Source organism: Triticum urartu, chromosome 5A, assembly GCF_056163025.1.
Source record: "Triticum urartu cultivar PI428250 chromosome 5A, HENAU_Tu73, whole genome shotgun sequence".
Taxonomy (NCBI): domain Eukaryota; kingdom Viridiplantae; phylum Streptophyta; class Magnoliopsida; order Poales; family Poaceae; genus Triticum; species Triticum urartu.
The window spans coordinates 623,162,591-623,175,052 of record NC_141877.1 but is presented as its reverse complement, the minus strand read 5'-3'; the positions used below and the strand labels follow the sequence as shown (position 1 = coordinate 623,175,052).

Sequence of the window (12,462 nt, the reverse complement as noted above, 5' to 3'; positions counted from 1 at the left end):
TACCGAGAGGGCCCAGAGATACCTCTCCGACAATCGGAGTGACAAATCCTAATGTCGAAATACGCCAACCCAACATGTACCTTTGGAGACACCTGTAGTACTCCTTTATAATCACCCAGTTACGTTGTGACGTTTGGTAGTACCCAAAGTGTTCCTCCGGTAAACGGGAGTTGCATAATCTCATAGTTATAGGAACATGTATAAGTCATGAAGAAAGCAATAGCAACATACTAAACGATCGGGTGCTAAGCTAATGGAATGGGTCATGTCAATCAGATCATTCAACTAATGATGTGACCTCGTTAATCAAATAACAACACTTTTTTCATGGTTAGGAAACATAACCATCTTTGATTAACGAGCTAGTCAAGTAGAGGCATACTAGTGACACTAAGTTTGTCTATGTATTCACACATGTATTATGTTTCCGGTTAATACAATTCTAGCATGAATAATAAACATTTATCATGATATAAGGAAATAGATAATAACTTTATTATTGCCTCTAGGGCATATTTTCTTCAGTCTCCCACTTGCACTAGAGTCAATAATCTAGATTACACTGTAATGATTCTAACACCCATGGAGCCTTGGTGCTGATCATGTTTTGCTCGTCGAAGAGGCTTAGTCAACGGGTCTGCAACATTCAGATCCGTATGTATCTTGCAAATTTCTATGTCTCCCACCTGGACTAGATCCCGGATGGAGTTGAAGCGTCTCTTGATGTGCTTGGTCCTTTTGTGAAATCTGGATTCCTTTGCTAAGGCAATTGCACCAGTATTGTCACAAAAGATTTTCATTGGACCCGATGCACTAGGTATGCCACCTAGATCAGATATGAACTCCTTCATCCAGACTCCTTTGTTCGCTGCTTCCGAAGCAGCTATGTACTCCGCTTCACATGTAGATCCCGCTACGACGCTTTGTTTAGAACTGCACCAACTGACAGCTCCACCGTTTAATGTAAATACGTATCCGGTTTGCGATTTAGAATCGTCCGGATCAGTGTCAAAGCTTGCATCAACGTAACCTTTTACATTGAGCTCTTTGTCACCTCCATATACGAGAAACATATCCTTAGTCCTTTTCTGGTATTTCAGGATGTTCTTGACCGCTGTCCAGTGATCCACTCCTGGATTACTTTGGTACCTCCCTGCTAAACTTATAGCAAGGCACACATCAGGTCTGGTACACAGCATTGCATACATGATAGAGCCTATGGCTGAACCATAGGGAACATCTTTCATTTTCTCTCTATCTTCTGCAGTGGTCGGGCATTGAGTTTTACTCAACTTCACACCTTGTAACACAGGCAAGAACCCTTTCTTTGCTTGATCCATTTTGAACTTCTTCAAAACTTTGTCAAGGTATGTGCTTTGTGAAAGTCCAATTAAGCGTCTTGACCTATCTCTATAGATCTTAATGCCTAATATGTAAGCAGCTTCACCAAGGTCTTTCATTGAAAAACTCTTATTCAAGTATCCCTTTATGCTATCCAGAAATTCTATATCATTTCCAATTAGTAATATGTCATCCAAATATAATATCAGAAATGCTACAGAGCTCCCACTCACTTTCTTGTAAATACAGGCTTCTCCGAAAGTCTGTATAAAACCAAATACTTTGATCACACGATCAAAGCGTTTATTCCAACTCCGAGAGGCTTGCACCAGTCCATAAATGGATCACTGGAGCTTGCACACTTTGTTAGCTCCCTTTGGATCGACAAAACCTTCCGGTTGCATCATATACAACTCTTCTTCCAGAAATCCATTCAGGAATGCAGTTTTGACATCCATCTGCCAAATTTCATAATCATAAAATGCGGCAATCGCTAACATGATTCGGACAGACTTAAGCATCGCTACAGGTGAGAAAGTCTCATCGTAGTCAACCCCTTGAACTTGTCGAAAACCTTTTGCGACAAGTCGAGCTTTGTAGACAGTAACATTACCATCAGCGTCAGTCTTCTTCTTGAAGATCCATTTATTCTCAATTGCTTGCCGATCATCGGGCAAGTCAACCAAAGTCCATACTTTGTTCTCATACATGGATCCCATCTCAGATTTCATGGCTTCAAGCCACTTTGCGGAATCTAGGCTCACCATCGCTTCTTCATAGTTCGTAGGTTCATCATGATCTAGTAGCATGACTTCCAGAACAGGATTACCGTACCACTCTGGTGCGGATCTTACTCTGGTTGATCTACGAGGTTCAGTAGTATCTTGATCTGAAGTTTCATGATCATTATCATTAGCTTCCTCACTAACTGGTGTAGGTGTCACTGAAACAGTTTTCTGTGATGTACTACTTTCCAGTAAGGGAGCAGGTACAGTTACCTCGTCAAGTTCTACTTTCCTCCCACTCACTTCTTTCGAGAGAAACTCCTTCTCTAGAAAGGATCCATTCTTAGCAACGAATGTCTTGCCTTCGGATCTGTGATAGAAGGTGTACCCAACAATCTCCTTTGGGTATCCTATGAAGACACATTTCTCCAATTTGGGTTCGAGCTTATCAGGTTGAAGCTTTTTCACATAAGCATCGCAACCCCAAACTTTAAGAAACGACAACTTTGGTTTCTTGCCAAACCATAGTTCATAAGGTGTCGTCTCAACGGATTTTGATGGTGCCCTATTTAACGTGAATGCGGCCGTCTCTAAAGCATAACCCCAAAACGATAGCGGTAAATCTGTAAGAGACATCATAGATCGCACCATATCTAGTAAAGTACGATTACGACGTTCGGACACACCATTACGCTGTGGTGTTCCGGGTGGCGTGAGTTGCGAAACTATTCCACAGTTTTTCAAATGTACACCAAACTCGTAACTCAAATATTCTCCTCCACGATCAGATCGTAGAAACTTTATTTTCTTGTTACGATGATTTTCAACTTCACTCTGAAATTCTTTGAACTTTTCAAATGTTTCAGACTTATGTTTCATTAAGTAGATATACCCATATCTGCTTAAATCATCTGTGAAGGTGAGAAAATAACGATATCCGCCACGAGCCTCAATATTCATCGGACCACATACATCGGTATGTATGATTTCCAACAAATCTGTTGCTCTCTCCATAGTACCGGAGAACGGTGTTTTAGTCATCTTGCCCATGAGGCACGGTTCGCAAGTACCAAGTGATTCATAATCAAGTGGTTCCAAAAGTCCATCAGTATGGAGTTTCTTCATGCGCTTTACACCGATATGACCTAAACGACAGTGCCACAAATAAGTTGCACTTTCATTATCAACTCTGCATCTTTTGGCTTCAACATTATGAATATGTGTATTACTACTATCGAGATTCAATAAGAATAGACCACTCTTCAAGGGTGCATGACCATAAAAGATATTACTCATATAAATAGAACAACCATTATTCTCTGATTTAAATGAATAACCGTCTCGCATTAAACAAGATCCAGATATAATGTTCATGCTCAACGCTGGCACCAAATAACAATTATTTAGGTCTAATATTAATCCCGAAAGTAGATGTAGAGGTAGCGTGCCGACCGCGATCACATCGACTTTGGAACCGTTTCCCACGCGCATCGTCACCTCGTCCTTTGCCAGTGCCCGCTTATTCCGTAGTCCCTGTTTCGAGTTGCAAATATTAGCAACAGAACCAGTATCAAATACCCAGGTGCTACTGCGAGCTCTAGTAAGGTACACATCAATAACATGTATATCACATATACCTTTGTTCACCTTGCCATCCTTCTTATCCGCCAAATACTTGGGGCAGTTCCGCTTCCAGTGACCAGTCTGCTTGCAGTAGAAGCACTTAGTTTCAGGCTTAGGTCCAGACTTGGGTTTCTTCTCCTGAGCAGCAACTTGCTTGCTGTTCTTCTTGAAGTTCCCCTTCTTCTTCCCTTTGCCCTTTTTCTTGAAACTAGTGGTCTTGTTAACCATCAACACTTGATGCTCTTTCTTGATTTCTACCTCCGCAGCTTTCAGCATTGCGAAGAGCTCGGGAATAGTCTTGTTCATCCCTTGCATATTATAGTTCATCACGAAGCTCTTGTAGCTTGGTGGCAGTGATTGGAGAATTCTGTCAATGACGCAATCATCCGGAAGATTAACTCCCAATTGAATCAAGTGATTATTATACCCAGACATTTTGAGTATATGCTCACTGACAGAACTGTTCTCCTCCATCTTGCAGCTATAGAACTTATTGGAGACTTCATATCTCTCAATCCGGGCATTTGCTTGAAATATTAACTTCAACTCCTGGAACATTTCATATGCTCCATGACGTTCAAAACATCGTTGAAGTCCCGATTCTAAGCCGTAAAGCATGGCACACTGAACTATCGAGTAGTCATCAGCTTTGCTCTGCCAGACGTTCATAACATCTGGTGTTGCTCCAGCAGCAGGCCTGGCACCTAGCGGTGCTTCCAGGACGTAATTCTTCTGAGCAGCAATGAGGATAATCCTCAAGTTACGGACCCAGTCCGTATAATTTCTACCATCATCTTTCAACTTTGCTTTCTCAAGGAACGCATTAAAATTCAATGGAACAACAGCACGAGCCATCTATCTACAATCAACATAAACAAGCAAGATACTATCAGGTACTAAGTTCATGATAAGTTTAAGTTCAATTAATCAAATTACTTAAGAACTCCCACTTAGATAGACATCCCTCTAATCTTCTAAGTGATTACGTGATCCAAATCAACTAAACCATAACCGATCATCACATGAGATGGAGTAGTTTTCAATGGTGAACATCGTTATGTTGATCATATCTACTATATGATTCACGCTCGACCTTTCGGTCTCCGTGTTCCGAGGCCATATCTGCATATGCTAGGCTCGTCAAGTTTAACCTGAGTATTCTGCGTGTGCAAAACTGGCTTGCACCCGTTGTAGATGGACGTAGAGCTTATCACACCCGATCATCACGTGGTGTCTGGGCACGACGAACTTTGGCAACGGTGCATACTCAGGGAGAACACTTCTTGATAATTTAGTGAGAGATCATCTTATAATGCTACCGTCAATCAAAGCAAGATAAGATGCATAAAAGGATAAACATCTCATGCAATCAATATAAGTGATATGATATGGCCATCATCATCTTGTGCTTGTGATCTCCATCTCCGAAGCACCGTTATGATCACCATCGTCACCGGCGCGACACCTTGATGTCCATCGTAGCATCGTTGTCGTCTCGCCAATCTTATGCTTCCACGACTATCACTACCGTTTAGTAATAAAGTAAAGCATTACATCGCGATTGCATTGCATACAATAAAGCAACAACCATATGGCTCCTGCCAGTTGCCGATAACTTGGTTACAAAACATGATCATCTCATACAATAAAATTCAGCATCATGCCTTGACCATATCACATCACAACATGCCCTGCAAAAACAAGTTAGACGTCCTCTACTTTGTTGTTGCATGTTTTACGTGGCTGCTACGGGCTTAAGCAAGAACCAATCTCACCTACGCATCAAAACCACAACGATAGTTTGTCAAATAGACTCCGTTTTAACCTTCGCAAGGACCGGGCGTAGCCACACTTGGTTCAACTAAAGTTGGAGAGACAGTCGCCAGCAAGCCACCTATGTGCAAAGCACGTCGGGGGAACCGGTCTCGCGTAAGCGTACGCGTAATGTTGGTCCGGGTCGTCTCGTCCAACAATGCCGCCGAACCAAAGTATGACATGCTGGTAGGCAGTATGACTTATATCGCCCACAACTCACTTGTGTTCTACTCGTGCCTATAACATCAACATAAATAACCTAGGCTCGGATGCCACTGTTGGGTTTCGTAGTAATTTCAAAAAATTTCCTACGCACACGCAAGATCATGTGATGCATAGCAACGAGAGGGGAGAGTGTTGTCTACGTACCCACGCAGACTGACTGCGGAAGCGTTGACGCAACGTAGAGGAAGTAGTCATACGTCTTCACGATCCAACCGATCAAGCACCGAAACTACGGCACCTCCGAGTTCGAGCACACGTTCAGCTCGATGACGATCCCCGGACTCCGATCCAGCAAAGTGTCGGGGAAGAGTTCCGTCAGCACGACGGCGTGGTGACGATCTTGATGTACTACAGCAGCAGGGCTTCGCCTAAACTCCGCTACAGTATTATCGAGGACTATGGTGGCTGGGGGCACCGCACACGGCTAAGGAATAGATCATGTGGATCAACTTGTGTGTTCTAGGGTGCCTCTACCTCAGTATATAAAGGACCAAAGGGGGGAGGCTGGCCGGCCAAAAGGGGCGCGCCAGGAGAGTCCTACTCCCTCCGGGAGTAGGATTCCCCCCGCCCCCCCAATCCTAGTTGGAATAGGATTCCCCCCCCCCCCAATCCTAGTTGGAATAGGACTAGGGGAAGGGGGGAGGCGCACAGCCACCTTGGGCTGCCCCTTTCTCCTTTCCACTAAAGCCCACTAAGGCCCATCTAGCTCCCGGGGGGTTCCGGTAACCTCCCGGTACTCCGGTAAAATCCCGATTTCACCCGGAACACTTCCGATATCCAAACATAGGCTTCCAATATATCAATCTTTACGTCTCGACCATTTCGAGACTCCTCGTCATGTCCGTGATCACATCCGGGACTCCAAACATCCTTCGGTGCATCAAAATGCATAAACTCATAATATAACTGTCATCGTTACCTTAAGCGTGCGGACCCTACGGGTTCGAGAACAATGTAGACATGACCGAGACATGTATCCAGTCAATAACCAATAGCGGGACCTGGATGCCCATATTGGCTCCTACATATTCTACGAAGATCTTTATCGGTCAGACCGCATAACAACATACGTTGTTCCCTTTGTCATCGGTATGTTACTTGCCCGAGATTCGATCGTCGGTATCCCATACCTAGTTCAATCTCGTTACCGGCAAGTCTCTTTACTCATTCCATAATACATCATCCCGCAACTAACTCATTAGTTGCAATGCTTGCAAGGCTTATGTGATGTGCATTACCGAGAGGGCCCAGAGATACCTCTCCGACAATCGGAGTGACAAATCCTAATCTCGAAATACGCCAACCCAACATGTACCTTTGGAGACACCTGTAGTACTCCTTTATAATCACCCAGTTACGTTGTGACGTTTGGTAGTACCCAAAGTGTTCCTCCGGTAAACGGGAGTTGCATAATCTCATAGTTATAGGAACATGTATAAGTCATGAAGAAAGCAATAGCAACATACTAAACGATCGGGTGCTAAGCTAATGGAATGGGTCATGTCAATCAGATCATTCAACTAATGATGTGACCTCGTTAATCAAATAACAACACTTTGTTCATGGTTAGGAAACATAACCATCTTTGATTAACGAGCTAGTCAAGTAGAGGCATACTAGTGACACTAAGTTTGTCTATGTATTCACACATGTATTATGTTTCCGGTTAATACAATTCTAGCATGAATAATAAACATTTATCATGATATAAGGAAATAAATAATAACTTTATTATTGCCTCTAGGGCATATTTCCTTCAGTCTTAGCCGTGTGCGGTGCCCCCCTCTATAGATTTCCATCTCGGTCATATTGTTGCAGTGCTTAGGCGAAGCCCTGCACCGGTAGCTTCATCATCACCATCACCACGCCGTCGTGCTGACGCAACTCTCCCTCGACCTCAGCTGGATCTAGAGTTCGTGGGACGTCACCGAGCTGAACGTGTGCAGATGGCGGAGGTGCCGTATCTTCGGTGCTAGGATCGGTCGGATCGTGAAGACGTACGACTACATCAACCACGTTGTCATAACGCTTCCGCTTACGGTCTATGAGGGTACGTAGACAACACTCTCCCCTCTCGTTGCTATGCATCACCTAGATGGATCTTGCGTGTGTGTAGATTTTTTTTTGAAATTATTGCGTTTCCCAACAACGGTGTCGGGCGAGACTCTTAGGAGTGCCCGCCGCTGACCTCCCGCCACTGCTAACATAACATCAGTGCTGAGTGTGTGCTTGCCACTCGTAACTAGTTAGCCAGTAGCGGGCAAGAACATATTTTTGTTACCGTGAATTTACTGTGCCGTAGTTTGTACACATGATTTATAAAGAGTAAATATAATTATAAAATTCATAGCAATAACTAAACGAGGCTTTATCCATTTTAGGAATAAACGTGAAAGATCCATATTAGGACGACAAAGCTCTATATTTATTTGCACTTAACAAACTAATATCAATGTATCACGTCCATCTTAACAAACTCAATAACACGTCATCAGGTTACATAATGTTCATATCTTCGACCTTATTTCTAAATAAGATCGACGACAACCATCATCTGCCAGTTGTTGTGGCGGCCCTTCCTTAGCGTGATTACCATTGGTGTGTCAACCCTTAATCTCTTTCGCTTGCAGGCTTGGCTTTAGAAATAATTTTAATATGGTCATGCTTAGGCTAAGCCTAGCCTCGAAGAAGGCGTGATGTCCTAATAATAATAATAACAACAACAATATCCCTATTATGCACTCATATGATTAGTTTTTGTACGGGATTAATATTTTTTGCGAATTAGTATGAGATTAGTAGTGTTAGCATTGTTGGCATTATATTAATCTAAATTAAATCAATAGAAAAATTACTAATTATATCAATGCGAGTTTGCATATAAAAATGATGTCATATTTTTAAACTACAAATCTAACGTCAGATTATAAACATTACCAAAAAAATTGGTTGACAGATATCAGTGGTAACCCGGCAACAAAGCTAGCTTTACGGTCTGTAAAATACGTGCCCCGGAGTATTATGTTTTTTTTTGAAGTTGAGTATTATGTTTGTTGAAGTTTATGTTTCTACGTCGTCAGTCCGGATTTATTACTCTACTCATTTTTTGAATCAAATTTTGACATTTTATTTAAGTAGCAAACTATAAGTTATATACTACTCCGTACGTACTACCCCAGTTCCTAAATATAAGATATTCTAACTTTTTTAGGAATCGGGTATATTCTCTCATTTCATTCTATATGTAGCGCATTTTGGAATATCCAAAACATCTTATATTTGTGAACGGAGAGAGTACAAAAATAATATCATTAAACCTTTTTCCGAATACGAATTCAACACTACAGTTTTTGTAACTAATAAATACTTGTATTTTTCTAGTAATCAAATCTATAGTCAAAATTACATAAAGCGTAGAGTTATCTAGACGGCGGAAGTACTCCACATTGGTGAATTGTTCGAAGACGAGCATCTTTTGTTTTCACCATAAGAGCATCTCCACTAGACCCCCCAACAGCCCCTCCAGGACCACTTTTTTTGCGCCGGTGATAAAAAACCGCCCCAGCCATGAACCCAAGACCACCTTTTTCGCCGGATTTGAGGAAAGTTTCGGCCAGCGCTCCCATGAGAAACCCAACGCACTGGGGGCGAGCCGAGGGCGCATGCGCTACTTTTTGGCATGCATCTGGCCCGCAGTCGGCCATATTTTTCCTCTCTCTCCTCTCTTCCCACCAGGCCGTGTAGGCAGGCCGTCGTCAAACACGCGCCACTCATCGACGACGCGAACAACGGTCAGGCGAGGCGAGTGCGGCAGGGCGGGGCACGCGCGGTGGCCAGGGCGGGCGGCTAGGGGCGCGCGCGGACAGGCCAGGGGCACGGCGGCTAGGGCGGGCGGCCAAGGGCGGGTGGCGAGTGGAAAAATTCACGCCACCAGACCAAAGTTCTCGCCGGCAGTCCCAGGAGGCGAAAAAATGCCTCCTGGAGGGCTCAACGGCTGGAGATGCTCTAAGATAACGGTTTGGAAACCATCCATGTGATTGTACTGTAGAGAATTTGTAAGTCACGAGCCAGGACGAAGCTGACTGCCCAATGGGCATTTCATTTCTTTTCATTTCATGAAAAAAGCATATGCTTTGGGAACCATCCACGACGATTCGACGAAGCCACCCTGACCATCCAATGGCATATATACGGTCTCAGAAATTAATTTAAATTAATTATTAAGGAGACCTAGCCCAGTCAAGAGAAGACTCCTCACTCCAGCAGCAGCCAGTCACCCACTCCACTCTATGTAGAAGTGCATGCTCTAGCTAATGCAACCAAAAGACCGATCTAATAAAAGCAATTTTAATTGTGCGATCCAGGTCTTGAACTCAAGACCTCTTGGCTCTGATACCATGTAGAAGTGCATGCTCTAGCCAATGCAATAAAAAGGTCAATCTAATAGAAGAGATTAGGCAGCACATTATATGTCAACACTCCGCTCGGACAGAAGGAATCTTGTTCTCGGAAAAGGAGGAAAGGTTGCGTGAGAGCAAGCAATGGCCTTCGCTGACACAGCAGCACGGAGGCTCCTGCACGGCGCAGGCGGCAGTGTGGCCAAAGGAATCGCCGCCGATGCCGTCGGCATGAGCTTCGGCCTTGACGGCCTGTGGCAGCTCATCGTCGGGCTGTTCGCGAGCGTGGCTCACCTGCTCGTCCTGCCGTTTGAGGTGCTCCGGCACTGGCTGCAGGCGGCCGTCGCCCACCTGGTCGTCCTGCCGTTCGAGGCGCTCTGGCACTTGCTGCAGCCGGCCGCCGGCGGCGTCAGCTTCTACTTCAGCAGCCTCGTCGCCGCGCTTGGGAGTGCGGCCCATGCTCTAGTGGTGCCGTTCGAGGCGCTCTGGCACCTGCTGCAGTCCGCTGTCGCTGGCGTGAGGTTCTGCTTCGACAACCTCGTCGTCGCGCTCGGGAGCACGGCCCACGCTCTGGTTGTGTTGTTCTAGGCGCTCTGGCACCTGCTGCAGTCCGCCGCCGACGGCGTGAGCGTCTGCTTTGAAAACCTCGTCGCGGTGCTCGGTAGTGCCGGCCACGCTCTCGTGGTTCCGTTTGAAGCGGCATGGCACTGGCTTCAGGCCGCCCCCGCAAGAATCAGTTTCGGCTTCCACGCTCTTGTGGTGCCGTTTGAAGCTCTCTGGCAGTGGCTCCAGGCCGCGGCAGCCAGCGTCAGTTCCGGCTTGGACGGCTTCTGGGAGCACATGCGGGTCATCTTCGCAGGCCTCCCCGCCGCGCTCGCCAGCGCTACCCATAGCCTCGTCCTCCCATTAGAGTCTTTGTGGCGGTAGGTGCAGAACACCGTCGGCGGCATCAGCCTCGATCTGGCTGGCTTCTGGCCGCTCGTCCAGCGCTTCGTGGCCACGGCCGCGGGCAAGGCCCACGAGCTCGTCCCGGCCTTGGAGGCGTTCTGGTGGTGGCTCAAGGACGCCACCGCGGTCGCGCTCCCTTATGCGCTGGCCATCGCCGCGGTTGTTTGCGTCGCGGCCCTGGTCTGGTAGTGCTATCAGGTCATTGCGTCCGTGGTCTGTTACTGCTGGCAGTTCCTGTGCAACTCCGCCGTGCAGGTCGCACCGACGCTCGGCCTGGTCCTCTGCTTCTGCCGGGACTGCTTGATTGCCATCGCCACGTGGGTGGTGCTGTGCTGCACCAGGGTTACCATGGTCGGCCCGGGCGCCGCCGGCGTGCTGATATCACGCCCTGCATTCGCGGCGAACCCGCGGCTCTACTTCAAGATCCTCCATTTGGCTGGCCCCGTCGTGGCAGCTGCTGTCTTCAGTTCGAGCCCCATCGTCGCCTGGGTGGTCGGAGCGGTGGTCGACGTCCTTTTTCAGCATCTCATTATATATTAAGCCTATGTATGTATTTCACATAAGAGGTTTGCTTCGGTACACCCCCCCTTAACATATAAGGGCATTTTGGGCATACGGTGCTTAACGGATCCCGTGCCGTATGTGGCGTGCCTATACAGGTAGAGGAGAGCGCATGGCTGGAGCCGATACGGACGGCTCGCATCTATCCCCTCCCGTCGCGTAAAAAACGACCCATGACCTGCGTTGATCACGCGGCCCATTCCAACGTCGCCCCGCCCCGCCGATCGTCGCCCTTACCAGCCGATCACCGCCTTTCTCCGCCGATCTAGCTGTGATCACGCTGCCAATTCCAACATTTTCCCGTCCAGCCGATCGCTGCCTTTCCTCGCCGATCGCCGACCATTCTCCCCGTCTTCCCCCGAGATCTAGCCGCTGTGGACGTTGTTGGAGTCGCCCGCCATACGTGATCTGGCCTCTGTGTAGGTCATCGCGGTGATGTGGCCTACGTGGACGCCGTTGCTGCCCGCAACTTCGATATCAACCTCCCCGGGAACGTCCTCGCCGTCCGCAGCCAGGCCAGGCCGGCCGAAGTGCACATACCTACCATGTAAGTCGTCTACTTTGTCAAAAAAAACTTCGTACCTATAAATAATTATCTGCAATCACTTGTTAGATATGAAGTACTCATCGGTATGACCATAGTACATTTAATTTGATTTAAAATTGATAGATGAATTTTTATTTTAAATATTGCAGTGTTGGTAGTGAGGTCATTCAATGGATAAAGAAACTGGATTTATGGATCTGTTCTTGGTGACGAGTGAGTGAGATGGTAGCGATAGTGTTGATTATACGAATGGTAATGAAATTAAAAATGATGATGATAC

The 12,462-nt window shown here is 46.2% G+C and overlaps 1 pseudogene; it reads left to right on the top strand.

Moving 5' to 3' along the window:
- Window positions 1-10,264: 10,264 nt before the first annotated feature.
- On the top strand, window positions 10,265-12,160 carry LOC147973470 (uncharacterized; annotated as a pseudogene).
- The last annotated feature ends 302 nt before the right edge of the window (window positions 12,161-12,462 follow it).